The sequence below is a fragment of the Vulpes vulpes genome, chromosome 15 (assembly GCF_048418805.1).
Source record: "Vulpes vulpes isolate BD-2025 chromosome 15, VulVul3, whole genome shotgun sequence".
Lineage (NCBI taxonomy): Eukaryota > Metazoa > Chordata > Mammalia > Carnivora > Canidae > Vulpes > Vulpes vulpes.
This window is the reverse complement of record NC_132794.1, coordinates 71,075,778-71,095,149: the sequence shown is the minus strand read 5'-3', so window position 1 is coordinate 71,095,149 and position 19,372 is coordinate 71,075,778. Positions and strand designations below refer to the sequence as shown.

General features: G+C 50.4%; 1 protein-coding gene across 2 annotated transcripts in view; it reads right to left on the bottom strand.

Moving 5' to 3' along the window:
* SMAD3 (SMAD family member 3) overlaps positions 1 to 19,372 on the bottom strand; it is a 118,231-nt gene that overhangs the window by 81,864 nt on the left and 16,995 nt on the right. Inside the window, exon 1 of one of the 2 annotated variants that reach the window (XM_072738914.1) lies at positions 14,812 to 15,594. The exons of the other annotated variant lie outside the window; for it this stretch is intronic. The gene's annotated coding sequence lies outside the window, so the exon portion shown is untranslated. Of the gene's footprint in view, positions 1 to 14,811; positions 15,595 to 19,372 lie in introns of those variants that run through there. 2 annotated transcript variants of the gene reach the window in all.

Genomic DNA, 19,372 nt, shown 5'->3' with positions numbered 1-19,372 from the left:
CCCTCCACTACTCTTCAGGCCCCACGCAGGACCTAGCATCAATGTCAAGGCCATGTGGTATTGACAACCTACAAGACCATTCATAACTCATCTCTGCACAGCACTTTGTGGTTTTCGGAAACTCTCTCCTGATCATCATGGTAGCTTCTGGTACAGGCTGGGTAGGTCTTACTATGCTCACTCTGTTGGATAGCAAGGGAGTGCCAAGAAGCCTGTGATTCTTATTGATGCCACACGGGACAGGGAGAGAAGTGTCTAGGCCTTGCAGGATCTTATCCACGACTCTTCTATAAGCTGACAGGGTGGGGGTGGGATAATAATAATTAAAAAATGACACTACGACACAGCTCCTATACAGGGAAGTGGGCCCTCACGTCTGGGTAGATGAATGACACACAAGCAAGTTGCCTATCACAGACAGGGCCACGTTCAAAAATATTTATGGAGCACGTACTATGTGCCAGACCCAGGAAGCAATTTGAGAGACCATTTAGAGAAAGGGGAGGCAGCCACAGTGAGCTGGGATATATAGTCAAGGAAAATGCAACAGAGGAGGTGGGGCTCGGTCTGGGTTTCAAAGACAGAAAGGTACAGAGAAGTCCGGGAATGTATCCCAGGAAGCATACGGGTGAGCCAAAGCAAGGCAGTGGGTGTGGATGCAGCAGGCTGGGGAGGAGCTGTGCTGAGCCTCATCTGGAAGGAACAGAGGCCCACAGAGAAGGCAAATTCACAGAGTGGTCAGCTCTGGGGGACTTCAAGTACCAGGCCCAGGAGACCACATAACCCACCTACGGAAACGTGGGTGTCGGGTTCTTCCCGGCCCATCCTAAACCACTGCGTGCTACAGACCAACCGGGACCAAGGGCTTCAGAATTCCACCTGTTTAACAGAACAGAACCTCTAGAACCTTGATTCCATCACACACAGCCCACGCCTGTGTATCACACACACAAGTCAGCCTGGACTGGGCCTAAACCTGCACCCCAGGCAAAACCCAAAATTCCTGCAGACAAGGAAAGAGCTGAACATTCACAAATCCATTTGTGCTCAAGACATTGTGGGTGTAAGGCATACTTTCAAAAGGGCCACATTTCACACATTTTAAGTGGCTTTCACACATTTCTGTGCAAGTGCATGACTGCTGTGTATGTAAGCATAACACATTTCAAAAGGGAAAAAACAGTGGGTAAATCTGACTCATCCTACTTCCCTGGCTTTCTCCTCTCTCTGAACACATTCTCTCTCTCTCTTGCTCTCTCGCTCTCTCACGCACACACAGCATCTCCCCAGGACTCCAATCTGAACAGCACAGTGGGTCTGGGGCTGTGCAGGACTCATCAGGCCAATTGCACTCTCTCTCAACACATGGCCTTCCAGGTGACCCGTGAAAAACACAATTACACTGTGAACTTCTGGAGGACAGGGACTGGGTTTTCCCCACATCGCCTTAGAGCAGGCGCCTCCCAACCCTGCCCATCTGACGGCAGAAAGAAATGCCCATGCACGCCAAGTCCTGTGGCCCAAGGCTGAGGCCCCCCTGGCTCAGGAACACAAATGCCACAACCACCACCCAGCCCCAACTCCAGATGCAAACCAGTGCATGCATCAGTTCAATTCTTTCTCTCAGCCCCTCCCACCCGGTCTCCTCAGTCACCTCAGGAAGAGCGTCGACAGCTAACACAAGCCCACGAACGCCCATCACCTCGCTTGGGCGCTCACCCCAGCTTGCTGACTGGGACAGGCCAGGACATTTGTTAGGCCGCTTTGCTAAGGTCACACGGCTCCCACTGAAACGCTGGTCTTGTCATTGCTAGCGCATGGATCCAACTGAGAGAAAAACTAAACTTGCAAGATCCTAAAACTTCACTTACATTTTTACATTAAGAGTGTACATTTAGGGCAGCCCGGGTGGCTCAGCGGTTCAGCACTGCCTTCAGCCCAGGGCACACGATCCTGGAGACCCGGGATGGAGTCCCACATCGGGCACTGGGCTCCCTGCATGGAGCCTGCTTTTCCCTCTGCCTGTGTCTCTGCCTCTCTCTGTGTCTCTCTCATGAATGAATAAATAAAATCTTTAAAAATAAAAAGTGTACACTTAATTCAACTACTGTTCCATCTCATAAATGGCATCACCACCACCACCATCATCACTATGTGGCAGGGACAGTTGGCCAGAGCTTGACCTAAGAAAGAAGGCAAATCTACCCACCATATAACCAGAAGGTGTGTGTGTGGTGGGGGGGGGGGGGGGGGGATGGGGACCCCGTTGCTACATTTGAAACCTTTTCTGACATCCAAGCATTTCAACAGCTCATTGACTTCCATACATAAATATTACTATAAGCTATAGTTTCATAGTTTACCCTGTGCTGCGTCTGAGAGGGTTTGAAAGCAGAGTGAGCACAAATTAGGTACTGGAAAGTTTCTCGTTTCCTGTAGGGTCAGATGTTCACAGTCAAAAAAGAAAAGAAGAAGCGGTGTCACATGGTAAGTCTCCCATCAAACGCCAAACGTATGTGTTTACACACAATTGGTTCCTTTTGCTAAATGCTGAAATTGAGTAGCACAAGTGGAATTGTTCTACACACACGTGGGGACACAGCCCAGGCCTTTGGCTATGTCTACTAACCAGCCCTGGGCCTCCAGACAGCCGAGCTAACCCAGGTGCTGTCCCACCAGCATGGTACAGGTTCCCCAGCTGTTCAGGGAAAGCACAAACCACCAGGTGGAGCAGAGCTGAGCCTCTGTGGCCCAGAATGTACCCAGTAATGTGAAAAAGCTACAAAATCCCACTTTTCCTCTAACTTTTCTACTGGAAACCGAGAAGGCCAGAATCCAAATCCGAACTCTGGTATCTTGCTCTGCGCCCCTGGGCGAGTGAGTGACTAGTCCTTTCTGGGTCTCTGGTTCCTCATAAAGCTGCGGCCTGAATCAGAAAGCCCCAAGCCTCTTTCAGCTTCAGTGTCCACAAAAATGACCCCTTCCCTTTCTCTACCCTTCAACACACGCACAGGAGAACCCAAGCTGGTAAGAGGGACACCAAGAGAGGAACACACTTTTAAAAACCACGTATTGTGCTTAAATGCACAGAGCAAAAACATGCCATCGTGAGGGTGTACAACTCGGTGGCGTTCCATTCAAGCACGATCTTTGCAAATCATTACATTTACTTAGTATCAGAACATTTTCATCACCCCAAGAGGAAACCCTGTACCCGTTAAATAGTCACTCCCCATTTCCCCCCTCCCTCGACCCCTGGGAGCCACTGATCTGCTTTCTAGCTCTATGGGTTTTCCTCATCTGAACATTTCACATCAATGGAATCCGAGGATATGCGGTCGTACGGGCCTGGCTTCTTTCACTCAGTATAATGTCTGTTTTCAAGGTCCATCACCTGTGTCATGGCACATCCTTCATTTGTTGGCTGAAAAGCATTTCGTTGCACAGAGGAATGTACCTTTAATTGCTAAGTCATTCACAGACTTCAGTACTATTAATCAGAAGTAGTAATTTTTTTTTTTTTTTAGTAGTAATTGAATAGGATCATCTATGTAAGGTCATGTGAACATGGTGAGTGCTCAATGAGCCCTTGTTTCATGATCATCACCATCACCGTCCCCAACAAAAACTCCTCCTAGCACGTCTTATGGGTGATGCGTCCCCACATCTCACTTGGGAATCCGTGGCCTGGCTGCCCCGAGGCCACACCTAGGTCCCAACTTCTCGGGGTACGAGGATCAAAACATTCTGCACACGTAGCAGATCTTCCCCAAGTTCTCCCACCTGTGGGAGCCCCTTCTGAGCCCAGAGGAGTATGCAGTGACAGTCATAAGCTAGCAGGACAGTGGGACCCCTCTTTTAAGCAATCTTGTGATAACCCTATCTGTAAGATAGAAGATTGTTGGGGAGATACTGTAATTCTTCATTTTTTCAAAATGACCCACAATGGGATTCCTTTAAATGGTTTTCCTGTCATGCTTAAGACATAATTCAATTTACACAACCAAGGTTTCAGCAACATACCTTCTCCATAAAACAGTACGTGGCCATTAAGAGCGTAGGTTCCAATCCTGGAGGGCAGTGGCGGTCGTCAGACAATAGGAATTGATGTTTGCTACCCCCCACATAATTATCATGTTCCATCTGCAGACAGAAGTCCTGAGTCCTTATTTCACTTTCCAGCCCCGAGCCTTGGAACAAGAAGAACCACCTCTGAGCGTAGGTTTACTCTCAGGAACACAAAAGTCATACCCACTTTCCCTAAGGCTGGTGGGAGAACCCAAAGGGCTGCAGACAGGTGACTTAGCATTACTCACAGAACTCACTCCCAGGACTCTGACCGTATCTGTGAAGCATTTCAAAACACTGACCCATCTTCGTGGGGAGCTTGAACTTCTTCTACAATGGTCCCCTCAGGAACCAAGACTATCCCCCCCCCCCCACCACCAGTGAGGGAGGCCCTCCTGCTGTCTCCATCTGGGTCTCCCAGCTGAGCAGCAGGGGTCCTCAGGGCACCACTGGAATGTGTGGGACCCGGACACCCACTTCCACCTGCCTTCCGGTCAACTGCAGAGGCCTCCACGACTAGAGCAATCCTCCCTGAGGGTTCTGTGGCCAGTCCTCTCCCAACTCCCAAAGCTTATTTTCTTTAATTAGCTCCCTGTGGCAGGAGAAAAACTCGGCCCCACCCTCGAAATGAGCAGACCAGGGCCTCAAATGTACTCTGTGGTTTGCCTCTGTGCTGCCAAGCTGTTAGCCAGGGAGTGACAAGCTACCGGGGCTCGGGAGGCAGGGGGTGGTGAGAAACCCCTGCTGCAGTAAGGCCGTTCTCATCCCAACATCTGACATTTGTCAACCACAAGGCCGGGCTGCACCCCCGTCCTGAGTCCCTGAAACCTGCCATTGGGACACCAGTCAGGGGACAATCTCAAATTCTGCGGGTTTTCTTTCTCTCACTCTCCCTCCCCATCCCTTCTTCCTTCTTTTATAACCTGCTCGTGGGGCAGTTTATGTTACATCCAAGGCTGTTCCTCTAACCTCACAGATGGAGAACTGAAGCCCAGGCAAAGCAAATGCTTCTCCATCTCTCATGACAATAATGAGCAAGACGTCAACAAACACTGAAGATGCTCTGTAGAGCTCTTCCTAATGCAGCACCTCGAATTTATGTTTAGGGGAGACTTCTACGCGTGTCCTCTCCACTGGGCCTCGTGCTGTAGGTAGACCCATCACCACTCCATTTTATAGATGAAAAAAGTGATGTTTGATGGGGAAGGGACTGTCACTGGTCCCGTGACTAGGAGTGAGACGACAAGGACCCAGACCTTCACACTGCAAACGCTGTCATTTCCCCTTCATTCCAGTAACTTCTGGAACACACGGTCTAAAGAGCTGCTTACAAGTCTGAGGCAAAGGTCCCATAGGCAATTGTACTCGCAGAATCTCTGAGGTTAGAGATTTGGTTAGAGATTTAGGTGCTTTGGTCCTAGCACCTCTAGGGATTATTTCTTCCTCCTTCACCCTTCTGACCATTGCAACTGTTTATTCAACATTACCTACCAGACACAATGTTAACCTCCTTCCCTGCACTCATTTATTATCCTATGAGGTTGTTACCATTATTCCCTCTTTACAGATGGGGAAACCAAGGCTCCAACAACCTGCCCCAGATCGATCCAGAAACTACTTAAGAAGTGAAAACAAGAGTTGACCCGAGAATGGGCCTCCAAGACGCTCACACTCTTAACAGCTAAGTTACAACGGAGAGACTGAGGATCACCTGATGAGGAAACAGATCCAGGAAGAAATGATTTGCCTAAGGAGACCAAGACAGGGCTGGGTTCAACCTGGGGGCCTCTCTCAGCCCACTGCTGGCTCATGCCTCTATGCTAAGCAGCTCAAAAATTCACAATAGTGAATGCACAGATGACCCCAAAACACCTCTAATAAGACAGCGTGTGGGGCCTCTGGAATTCCCCAACTGTGATCTCTAACAACAGACCCACCATCACCTGGAACAGCCTAGAATCTTCAGAGCAAGTGTCAGTGCTCATTTGTCTACATGTTGCTTGTTGGTCCTGTGACCCAGAAGATAGTATGAGAAGACTGGAGATCTAGCAAAGAGCCTGCGTGTGCAACAAGAGCTCGAGACCGCCAGTCCCGGGATGCCAGCCAGCATGGGCTACGTAATTTGTGGGGCCCAGGGCAAAACGAAAATGTGGAGCCCTCTGGCAAAAACCAAGAAGAAAGTACCATTAATGGTATTAAAATAGAAAACTTTCTCCTTTCCTTCCAGTCTTTCTCTCTCCCCTGACTTGCTGTGGTGGTTTTTTAATTGCTATTTAATATCGTTCTTAGAAAAGTGTAAGTTTTGAATTATTAGCATGTATCTTCCCACTCTTGTGCATGTTCTGCGGTGCAGTTTTAAATACAAATGTAAGGGGATTTAACAAGTACGTGAAATCACTGAAATGACACACTGTGTATTCCGGGGCTTGGTCACACACAGAGGGTGACTTTACCAGAACAGCAGCAATACTGCATAAAACGAACTTAACTAGTTTTACTTCCCTTCTTGAAACGTGCACATCCTAGCAACACTCTACCTTCTGCTTACTGATGAGTGAGGAGGAGCTGCAAGGATCAGACACGATGGGCTGTCTTAGCTCTTTCTTTCACATCATTGTTTTTGGTGTGAGCGGTCAGCTAATATGGGGAAGTAACACAAGTAAGGCAAGGGATAGGGATTTCTTGGTCATTATTGATTCTTAGAATGACATGGCCTTCTTCCTGCATGCAAACAAGTTCTGGTTCAAATAAAGTGTCGGGACTGTCCGGGCAGAGAGGAACAATGTGCGTACAGATCTACTAAAGCGCCTGCTCCGCTGTCTCATCAGACTTCGTTTACAAGACCCTCAAAGAAAATCAAGAATTTCAAGATGCTGACAAGACACACTGGAGGGCACAGGGCCCTCCTGAGTGTGGGGCTCTATGTGACTGCACATACTGCGTGCCCACGAAGCTGGCCTCCGTGCCAGCCACGGGCATGTCAAGGACAGGCTCAAGACCCACTCCCAAAGTTGTCCTTCCCTTTGCTGCCTGGTTAGTCTAAGCCAAATTAGCTCAAGTCTCCACACCCAGAGGCCCTGCGTCCCAGAAATGATGGTTCAGGGCTTCAATGTTGAAACTAAGGAGTGGTCTGGATTAAAATGCTTACCCATCACAGCACCTGATGGGCTGGGGGACTTCACAGGCATTTTTTCACCTTTCTGGGGCTTCCATAGTGGGTGACAATTCCTTTGTCAACACACTATAGTAGGCTAGGTGAGCAACCAGCCGTCTTTTTATCAGGTCCACACCAAAGAAAGGGAAGAAGGGACCATTCACCAGCTCTTAGCAAGGTGATCAATGCTGAGCTTAGCTTTGTACATGCGTCAACTCAATCTTACAACAACCCTAAGAGACAGGCATCATTATTGCCATTTTACTGCTGGAGAAACTGAGGCTCAAAGAAGTGATGGGACTTGCCCAAGATCTTCCCATCAGTCAGCTCAGGGTGACTTTTCTGGACTTATCACCATCCCCCTGAGGTTCCTTGTGATATTGTGATTTATAATAAGAAACCTACATTTGCTCTTTGTCCACCGTGCCTGCCACATTGCCCCTAAAATCCTTGCAATTTCCTAAATGAGAGCTTTAAGGGCATCTTTTGTTATATTTTGTTAGAATTCCTGAAATAGGCCCAGAGCAACGAAGGTGAAAGGAGGATCTTTTGCTATTCACAACAAGCCCTTTTCAACCCCAACTGGGTTTCCGTAAGTGAAGGGACTTCTGGAAAGTCCCGAAAGGATGGACAGCTGGGTACCAGGGAAACCAACCGTGTGATTAGAAGGCTGGAACCTTCAATCACAGCTCCCCACCTCTGCTCCCACCTCAGGCACCAGGAGAGGGGCTGCAGGTGGAGTTCAATCACTGATGACCAATGACGTCATTAATCACACCTAAGGAATGGAGTCACCATGAAACCCCCAATGAGTGGGGTTCAGAGAGCTTCCAGGTTGGCGAGCACAAGGAGATGCCAGGAGACCTGTGAGTCCAGAGACCAAGGAGGTTCCAAGCCCCTTCCCACCTATCTTGCCCAGCGCATCTCTGTCATCTGGCTATTCCTGACTTGCATCCTTCTATAAACTGGTAAAATGTTTTCCTGTCCTGTGAGGCACTCTAGCAAATTAACTGAGCCCTAGGAGGGGATGGATGGGAACCTCTGATCAACAGCCCAGGGGTCAGGTGTCAATATGGACTTGTGATGGGCATCCAAAGTGGGGCAGGGGGTAGGGGTGGTCTTATGGGACTAAGCCCTTAACCTCTGGCATCTGATGCTGTCTCCAGGTAGACAGGGTCAGAATTGAGTTAAACTGGAAGGAAGACATTCAGCCGGTGTCCAAAGAATTGGAGAACTGCTTGGTGTGGGGAAATCACGTGTGCAGTCACACACATGTGCACACATCTACACACATACACACACACAGAGCAACCCAAAGCATCACAAGTGAAATAGGCTGTATGAGAGGAGAGGAGACACACAAAAGAGCTTCCTAAACACCCCCCCACACACACCCTCCCCCGTGCAGCTCTGCCAGCTGCCCAGATGCTGGGGGCACTGGCTTAAAACTCAAGTGCATTTAAATCCAGGAGGGGAAAGAAAAAAAGAAAGAGAGGAAGAGGAAGAGGAGGAGGAGGAGGAGGAGAAGGAGGAGAAGGAGGAGAAGGAGGAGAAGGAGGAGAAGGAGGAGAAGGAGGAGAAGGAGGAGAAGGAGGAGAAGGAGGAGAAGGAGGAGAAGGAGGAGAAGGAGGAGAAGGAGGAGAAGAAAAACAATTCTGATCCCAAAAGTTCTGGTACATCCAGTCAGTGGCCACCTGCCAGGGTTTAAATAAAGAATTAATGCAAAGACTTCTCTGAGACACCTGTTAAGCGTATGTGGCCACATGCTTACCTGGGCTAGTACAGCCTGGTGCGCTCCCCTAAGTGCCTGTAAAGCAGATCTCGGGTAATTATGATCCTCGGGTCGGCCCTGGCTGCATTAGCAATAACGTATACTTAGCGAGTTAAAAAGCTCAGGTCCTGAGCTCCGCCACAGTTATTTACAGTCATTAAGACCTGCCCCAGCAGGCCCGGGTTCCATGTTATCACGCCCCACCCTGCCCTGCCACAGCCCTCTCTTCAGGGTAGCAATTTTGAGCACAGCTTGAACAATAAGATTGTTTGGTGCTGAGTCTCCCTGAGAAGGCGGCCGGGTAAACGGCCTCCGCCCTGCCCGGGTGGGATGACCTGCTCACCCCCAGATGCAGCCCGAATGGGAGCACTGCTGCTCTCCTCGCACGGCCTTCACCCCCTATTCTGGCGTCACTAGGAGTGGCAACCCACACAGTAGGAGGACAGTTGTTGGCTGGAGGGTGGCACATCTTCAGACCCGCCTGGGGCTCAGGCTGACTTTGCTGGGCCCTTCACACCAAGGACCCACACACACACACACACACACACATACCGGCCATTCACTATCCGGCTGCCCACCCAGAGGACCTCCCACAGAAGGGCCGGGAAATGGCGTGGACAAGCCCCAATCATGCCTGGCTCAATAAAGCACAGAAGAGTCGTGCAAAGAGCCCTGGACCAGAAGCCACATGACCTGGGCTTAAAGTCCTTGCCTGTTTAACCTCAGGTAAACCACTTGATTTCTCTGAGCCTCAGTTCCTCAGCCAGTACACGAGGACAGCACCTGTGGTGGGATGGTGGCTGGTCCTCCTGCTGGTGCCAGAGGGTTCTCGGGTGCTGCCAGAGGCAGGAAGATGGGAAGGACTGGCTGCCTTAGCTTCTTCCAGGTAGCCAGTCCCAACCAGCTCCAATCAGCTTGTCTCTTCCACCCACACACAGTGCTTGTGACCCCATTGGATCACCCTACATCAGCAGGAGCTCTTACCCTGTTCCTCTTTCCCTTCTTAGCAGTAGCGAGACTCCACCGATGGCTCTGAGGCAGAGTGGGCCTGTCTGTCCGTCCGCTTAGGGGTTCATTCACATCCTTCCTCTTAAGCTATCTGAGTTTGGTTACTTCTCAGAAGACTCCCTACTTGGTAGAGCTGTGGAAGTATAAGCGGAGCATGTGTAGAAGACCTCAGCCCAGTGTCTGCCCACAAGTCACTACAGGACGATGGGGCACCCAGATGCCCGTCCTCACCGATAAACTCAGGTTTAGTACTTCCTGCATCGGAACTAGGAGGGGAGGCCTACACGGGTGGCAAGGCTGGCCCTGGCTGAGATGGGACCCTGAAGGCTTTCCATTCATGGGGCCCACTAAGGTTCAAGGCAGATTTCACGTCCATCGGCCCACCTGACCTACACCATTGCCATCCAGGTAGGCAAGGTAGAGGTTTTACAGATAAAGAAAGTGCAGCTCAGAAAGCTTAAGTGGTTTGCCCGGGAACACACAGCCAGCACAGGAAGCCAGGGGTCTTGGTCTGAGTCCAGGGTTCTTTTCACTCCACCGATGGCTAGACGAGAGGGACAACAAGTGTAAGCACGGGGTCAGGCTCGAATGGTAGTAAGAATGGGGTGGGGAGGGGGAAGCTTGACTCCAAACATGCTAGCCTCAGTCCAAAATTCCTACCACTTAAAGCTTGCTCATCAGCTTCCTAAGGGCTCATCACTGACTTTCAGACCACACACCTCAAGTACTGGTACCAGGGCCAATCGTGCATGGTGCAGGAGCTGGCTGCTATTGCCACACTTCCTTCTGCAAAGCCTCAGAAGACCCAACAGATGGGGAACATCATGCCCATTATTTCATTTAATCTTCTCACTACTACATGGTTTGATATTTTTAGCTGTTGAACAAAAGAGGAAAGAAGAACCATAAGGAGGTTAAAGGCAAGGGAGAGGCCTGACCCTGGGTTGGGGGAGGTATAGCTGGAGTCTTGTGCCTGTGCCACTACACCACAGCCCTCTTGGTAAGGAGGCCCGGCCACCGGCACCCTCAGCATCCCGTCCCCCGCCCCCCGTCAGTGAGGTGTGGCATTGCCTGTGACAGTGGTTCTCAAACTATAATGGGCATCGGCATCCCCCAGAGGGCTTTTAAAGCGCAGACTGCTGGACCCACCCACAGGGTTTCTGATTCAGGAGGTCTGGGGTGGGGCCCGAGACTGTATTTCTAGCGAGTTCCCTGGTGGTGTGGATGCTCCTGGTAGGGGCTTGCCCTTCGAGAACTGCTGATTTATCATTATTTTAAGCACTCACCCAACAGCTGGGGAATGAGCAGGCTAACCGTGGTATATCCACTTGAGTTAACATGCAAAATTACAAAGACCACGTGAAAACATGGGGAAAATGCTTCTGACAGTATTAAATTAGAAGAGGAAGCTTGCACCCTGGGCTGGGCTGGGTCCCATCTGCCCTCCGATCCATTTCTCATCCTGTTGTGTTCTGCTCTGCAACCCCCAGGGCTGACCCCTGACCTTACAGGCCCCACATCAAGGGCATCTGGTGGGTGGGAGGAGGGTCCAGCAGCAGGAACTCAGGAGACTTGAGGGAGGGAGGGAGGGAGGAGGGAGAGGCCAGAGCCTTTCTCCCATCTCCCTCTATCTTGGGTGGGCACGTTTAGAGGCAGCTGCATCTGCTCTAGGTAGGCCACCAGTGACCGTGACCCTGGCTTTGGGAACACTACCTTCTCCCTTTGTCCCTCCAGCCTAAAGGTGGTGGTGGCTTCCTGCCACAAAGCTCTGGGTCACCTTGCCTTCCCATGTTTGGCTTATAAGCTTCTTTATCACCCATGAAACCAAGGTCCCATATTAAATTCCCTCCATGGTAAATACTGGATGGAATTCCTGCTTTCCTGGTTTGACAAATGGACACGCTCTGATGATAGCCACATAAAAACACAAATGGACAATTCTAGAAAATATCGAAAAATTAAGCTGTAAAGACATGAAGGTGTTTCCCCCCAAATGTTGGAAGAGTGTTGGCTATTTATCATTAATATATAAATGATTTTTATCATACGATTTAAAAGAAAGCCAGGTGAGAGTCTTTATGAAGAAAAAGGCAGAGAAGCCATGAATCCATGACAACAAATCTAAGGAAACCAATCCCTATACTTTCATTTCTAAACACACCTTAATTTGGAGAAACCATGGCCACAGCCACAATGATACCAGCAGTTCCCCTGAAAGTACCGGTGGTTATCTGGGGGTGAGTGACTCACTGGTTGAAGAGGTCATATATCGTAGCACCACAGCGCTGGATCACCAGCCTCCGTGACAGGGCAGGTCACTGGGCAAAGGCCCCAAACCACCTTCAGGCCTTGTTAACCATGGAGGCAGCTCCCGTCCCAGGTCAGCCTCTGGCCTGGAACCTTCTGGGAAATCCCTTCAGAGGAGACAGAGGGGCCTGGAGGCTGGGGAACAGGAATAACACACGAAGATATTCAAGATACGAGAGGATTCTGCTCAGCCATGTCCACCAAGTTTTCCTCTCCCAAGAGGAAGAGAAAGATCAAAAGAAACAGACTCCATGAACCCAGATGATAACAATGTAAGAAATTATGCTGGATTCCTGCACTGGAACCAACAGTCCCCCCCGCCCAACCCACCTCAAGACTGAACATACTGCAGCAGATAATCGGAACACTCAAGTGGGGAAGGAGGGTCTTAACCTTGGACCAAGCACAGTTTGGAGGTCTATGATATCTGAGCCTAACAACACTGCACAAAATGGACCTGAGGCTTACCACTATGGTGGGGCTCCTGATCCCAAGTCGAAGAGGACTGAATGCCCTAGAGAGGAGCAGTAAGGCTCTTGAAGAGAAAACGAAGTCTACTTTCCAAGACCCTGAGTGGGCCATCTCAGTGTCTGAACCTCCCTTACCATCAAGCACACTTGGGAAACCAGGATTCAGCCAACGATGGTTGACATCAGACAAGTACAAGGGAGTGTTAGCGCCCTGCCCAACTCTCCCACCCAAGCTTCCCTCCCCAAGAAGCTGACACCAGAGACCTCACTCATTCTCTCATGGGTGTTAACAGACTTTACCTCGTAAGACAACTGACTACTCAGGGAGATTTGTGAGGGTGTGAATGGACAAGAAAAACTACCCCAGGTTCATGCAAAGCACGAGCAAACACACAGAACACCTGGGCCTGGGCTCAAGAAACCTGGTCCTAACTCTGGCTTTGCCACTCATTCACTATGATCTTGGGCTACTCATCACACCACTCAGGGCCTCGGTTTCCCCACCTATCAATGAAGGGGCTGGACTAGAGGACCTGGCAAGTCATTTCTGACCAAGAGAGTTTTTTTTTTTTTTTTTAAGATTTTATTCATTCATGACACAGAGAGAAAGGCAGAGACACAGGCAGAGGAAGAAGCAGACTCCCTGCAGGGAACGTGATGTGGGACTCGATCCCAGGACCCCGGGATCATGACCTAAGTGGAAGGCAGATGTTCAACCACTGAGCCACCCAGGCGTCCCGAGAGTAATTATTATATGACCCACACTATGGCAGAGACTCAAGCTTCTGACATATGAAGGACCCCCAAATTGAGATTCAAAGTGTTGGAGTGACTGTCCCAAGAGCCCACAACTACAAAGTAGCAGAGCTGGGGTTTCCAACAAATCTGTCAAGGCTCCAGACTCCTTGATCTTTCTACCACACCAGGAGAGGTGCCGCCACGATCCAAGCCGCCCTATTCCCGGGCATGCACTTCGAAGTCCACCTCTTGAATAGGAATGCCTGCCCCAGGCAGGGTGAACCCCAATGCCAGCCACTCCCACGCAGCCTGTCACCACTCCCTCAGGGGGCCCTTCACTTGACCTGGGCGTGCCTCTTCCTCACGCGCTGGTTCAGGCCTCCACACGTGGCCGGGCGTGCACAGGCCGGCCCTCAGAGAAGATCACGCTCAGGAACCAGGACCCTGCATGGCTTCTGAGACAAGAACAACAAAGCCTACTGCCTCCAATCACTAGTTACATCACCCACTGCTCCACTGGACTCTCACTTCCCCTCCACAGCATTCAGCTAGTGCCACCCACTTACCACTGGGCCACTTGCTGGCTGGTGCCCTGGGCTGCGTCACTCAGCACCTCCAGCTCTCCGTTTGCTCCTCTAGACTAGCACCTACTTCCAGGGACTGTCGCAGAGGCGAAAGGAAATCATGTATGTGAAAGTGCCTTGCACACTGAAAAATAGTCTCCATAGGATCGGTCATGGTGGCGCTTTCCCCTTCCCTGTGACAGCAGCTGGGAAAGAATCCATCGTCCCCTGAGGGATGTATCGAGAACACACGCATGTACATTTATTCCTGAGGCAACACGGTGCAAAGAGCTACTCCGTCAAAGGACTAGAAGAATAGCCTCAGTCTCTGCCCCTCCACTCACATATAAATTGCCCCTGGTCACCTACGGAACAGGGATGAGACTACCTGCCCTGTCGCCACCCAAGGCGCCTTCAAGACGGAACAATGGGAATCTGCTCAGCAAGCTACAGAAGAATGCTGTCCATCACCCCACCATGAGGCTGAAGACGAAGAATGTCACAGACGAAAACTTGGCTGGTTTATCTGCTCTTCAAAATTACCAAGAGGCTTCGAGGGAAAAGAAATAGGAGGAAAGGATAATTTGTTGAAAAAAAAAAAAAAACCAGCAACAATCTTAGCCTGGCTTCTTCAGAACCAGCAGCCCAAAGCAGCCACTCCCTCCCCCAACACACACACACATCCCAGTAAAAAGGCCCACTTTGCAAAAGAAGACTGTTGGGTGTACTCACACTCAGGACCGCTCGCTTTATGTCAAATGCTCTCTGGGGGGTCTCTGGGAACTGCGCGGGTCAGGTGCCGAGGGCCTCTGGGGAAGGACCCCCCCCCTTCTCGGTTCCCTGGGTCCTCTCCCGTCCAGAGTCCAGAGCAGGGTGGCCCTGACAAAGGTACGAGATCCTGTCCAGGCCACACGCTCCCAGGTGCAGGCTGCTTGCAGAAGTGGCTGCTCCCTCCGTTTGTGGGGTGACAGTTCTGAAATGGTCTTCCCAGCAGCACTGAACTGGAAGGGGTGTGAAAAAGCAGCAAACCACCACCTGGCTTCCTTCACTGCCACCCCCAGCACGCAGCTCTGGGCGACTCTGCTGCTCTGGTGGGTTTTCTCCCCGGCTTCTCCGGCTCACCTCCCTTTCCCAGGTCTCCCCAGCTGACAAGTAAAGCTAAGAAAGAAGAATGATGTGACCCCACCCCCACCCCCCAATCTCCCAGGAGAGGCCACTTGCACTCAGCAGCAGCTAAACCTAGTGTGTGCCCAGCCACACATGAGCTCCAGGCTCGGGGCTCTGGGAAGGTCTGACTTCCAGAGCAGAGGTACCTATTCCCAAATGGGAGAATAGAGGAAACCGACCCCAGACCAGGACACACAGATGATTCCTCCTGCAATGAAGGTAGTGATGGGGGATAAACTAGTTAACTGCATAGCCCCGCCCCCCTCCTCAGGCTCCAGGTTTCTATTTTAATTCTAGGAGTTCGAGTAATCACATCTGAGCTGCCAGTCAGCTGGTCCGAGTAACTCTAAGAACTCTGACCTAAACCATGGCTTCCAGAGGGCCTGGCCTGCTCCGCCTGCTTCAGGCAGGGCTGGCCTCACAGCCAAACAATTTCAAAGCATAGAGACCATAAACACAAAATTAAAAGGTGAAGTAACGAGGGAGGGAGATATTTACTGGAAACTCAAATTCTACTGCCCAGAAAATATAGGTCTTTTTTTAAACACACACACACACACATATATAAAGCCTCTGCCACCCACCGTAAGAAATATGTACTTTGCTCTATATATAACTTTCTTATCTGCCCCCCGATTACACTCGGCTCGTGACCATGAAGCCTGGAATAATTACCCACAGAGAAATAACAGCCTTGGCCACAGCCAGGGCCTAACAAAGCCAGCCGCACATTTACTGACAGTCACACAACTTGCTCACAGGACACACTTGAGTTTTCTGATGCGCAGATAATCATTCCCATCCACACCTGAAACGCGGCCACCACCGAGAGGGTGCCAGGTGGCTACTGGAACCCAGAACAATCATATTACATGGCATTTCTGAGTCCGGCAGAAAAAAAGACTTTCCAACTGCACCGATGCAGAGAATGAAGGTGGGCAGATGGGGGTCATGAAAGCAGGGGTCTGGCAAGGACCACCCCACCTGTGCAGGAAGAGGAAAAAGCTAAAGGAAAACTTGCACTTGAAAGTAAAGGATGTTGACAGGGGCAAGAATATAGTCATTCCTGCTGGCAACAGGGTGCCCATCAGGGCTGCTCCCCCAAAAACCATTGACATAGTGCCAGAAGGGAGGTGGGGAGATCCACACCACAGTGGGGTGGGTGTGTCTCCCTTTCACTGGCTCAGACCCACATTTCCTGAGGCATCTGTCCCATCCCACCCTCCTTCTGAGCCTACAGGTACTGGCCACATGACCACAGCAGAGACGGCCTCCACCACCGTGCCCCATACTTGTATATCAAGCCCCCACCCCTCAAGTGAGACTGCATGCTCTTTGGACAGAGGGGCCGTATTTTGCATTTCCCTGGCTGTCCCGCTCAGCTTCGTAAATATTTGTGGATGGACGCCCTCCTCACTCATCTCCAAAACAGCAACTTACATCTGGCACATGTGTGTCTACACCTGCATCTCAAAACTTGTCATTTTAAAACCTCCTGGAACATCCCCGCCGCTTTGCGAAACTCTTTGGAGTTGATCAGAACTGACAAGTTCTCCTTTCTCCTGTGGCTCATTTCACACCAACCCAGGTATTCACCTTTGCATTCCTAACCACCACCTGGAAAGAGATTCAGATTTATCTATCGTTTCCCATTTGGGCCCTTCCCATGCACATCTAACCCTGACAGCTGTGCCCCATCAGATTTCTTAGGCCGTAGGGATGGATTCCCTGCAGGGACCCACTCCCAACTGGGCACACATAGGAGTGTCTAAATGTTACAGCTGATGAGACGGTGGATGCTGTTAACCAAGGGCGGGACCACGGTCACCAAAGCACGGGGAACAGCATACATGCTTCCATGGCCCCTGGAATCCACCGGGGCATTGCCAAGGATCTGACACTAAGGCACACCAGCGTTGGCCGAGGCTTCTGAGTTTGTTTCTCAAAAAAAAAAAAAAAAAAAAAAAAAAAAGTGTGTAATGGCCTGTTTAATCCAGCCCTGCTCCGCCTCTACGCTGGCACCTCCCCGCCCCCCAGCACTTGGAGTTTCCCAAGCAGAAATAACCAACTACAGATGGTTCTACTACTTCAGAGATGCTGAGAAACCACTGACCCAGAGATAGGAGAGAAGTGAAGCTCTAACCTCAGGGTGGTGGCAGCTGTGACCGCCACGCCAACATGCTTCTAGAACCTAGAACTTTTCGGAGTGCATGTGCTTTTTGTTTATTTATTTTTTAAGCAACCACTATCACCCCCCACCCCAGAGCAGATGCCGGGAATACTGAACCACAGCTTTACATGAGATCCAGGGCTGTGATTCTCCATCCTGGCTACACACCACAGTCACCAGGAGAACTCTAAAATACGGATTCCCAGGCCCCGCCTGCAGAAACAGAAATTCAGAGTTGTTATAAAGCGTCCGGGATTAAGGACCTGCCGCAGTGAGCCTGGCAACCAAGTGTGAATCGTTATGAAGGCGGAGTCCCAGCTACCACAGCTCCCCTTTGAACCTCAAACCTTTTTCCATTCTGTTTTTTTGGGGGCCCCGCTCTCTAGCCCCCACAGCGATTGTACATTGATCCCGAAACTATCGGAATGAGTAACAGAGCCAGTCATTCTCTGAATGCAAGCTCAAGAATGAGAATTTTTACAGTGGAAGAAACCTTAAAATCCTGGTAAGCCAACGTCTTTGGTCTGCAAAGGAGGAAACCAGGGGCCAGGGTAGTCAAGTGACTCACCCGAAGTCACCAAGCTGGCTCATGAGGACACTCTACCTTCTGCCTCTATTTCCCTCTCCTGCCAGCACGAAGCAGCCCCGATGGAGACAGACTCCGGAAAAAAAACAGGGTCAAAGGAATGGTCGTTGTTCGCTTATCCTACACCTTCAGATGCCATCCTCAATCTATGGAAGGTTCCAAGCCTTGGTGGCCTCAAAGCAGCTTGAGGACTAAATGACACTTCTCTTTAAAGACTCTTGAGCACACTAGTCAAATTGTAATCCTCAAAGACTACGCTTGCTGGCTGAGGTTCATGGAAAAAAGCCGTTAGCAAAGAGAATCTACTCTAGTTTTGAAAGGGCACTCTGCTGAGCTGAGCTGAGCTGAGCTGGGGCCCTGACGGACCAGAATGCCGATGGTGGATTCTGGTTTCTTGTGGGTAAGAGAGAGCTGATTGTCGGTTTAAGATCTCTAACCAACCTGTGAACACGTTTCCCTTCCTTCCTGTATTTTTATAGCACGAAGGTTGGAATGCAGCTGGAGCTTAGAAGCACAGGAAGCATGTGCTTAGAGCTACATGGGAATTCCTCTCTGCCTGCAGACGGATTTCCACGGGCCTGGAACACGGAGTAGATCCCCATCAGGTGGGCTTCATTCCACCACAAGCCTGGAAGCTTCGGGAAGGCAGAAGTATGTATGCATGACTGTCCAAATCAACAACAGTGCATTTACAACTCCTGGACCGTAGTGTCTGGTCCCATCACCACCACCGACTAAAGATGCTCTGTAAATTTCTAGGCAGTACATCAGATGAAAAATTAGATTCGTCCCCTAGGAAAACAAGTGCATCAAGAAAACAGCAAAGGGGCACTTGGGTGGCGTGGCTGGTTAAAGTGTCCGACTCGTGGATTCGGCTCAGGTTATGATCTCAGAGTCTCGAGACTGAGTCCCAAGTCGAGCTCTGGGCTCAGCGGGGAGTCTGCTTGAGATTCTCTCTCCCTCTCCCTCTGCGCCTCCTCTGTTCTCTCTCAAAAATAAATAAATAGGGGTGCCTGGGTGGCTCAGTCGGTTGGGCATCTGCCTTTGGCTCATGATCTAGGATCATGAGGGTCCTGGGATCAAGCCCCACGTTGGGCTCCCTGCTCAGTGGGGAGTCTGCTTCTCACTCTGCCTCTGCCTCTCTGTGCACCCCCCCCCCCGCCACTCATACTCACTCTCTCTCATATAAATAAAACCTTAAAAAAATAAAATAATATAAAAAAAAGAAAAAACAGCAAAAGGCAAGAAGCCAAGGAAGAGAGAGGATGGAGAGGAATCAGGACATATTATAGCTGATTTAAAGCTCTGAGGTTCTCTCAAGCCTGTCATTTTGTAGCTGCAAAGACCAATACCCAGAGGAGCCAAGATGA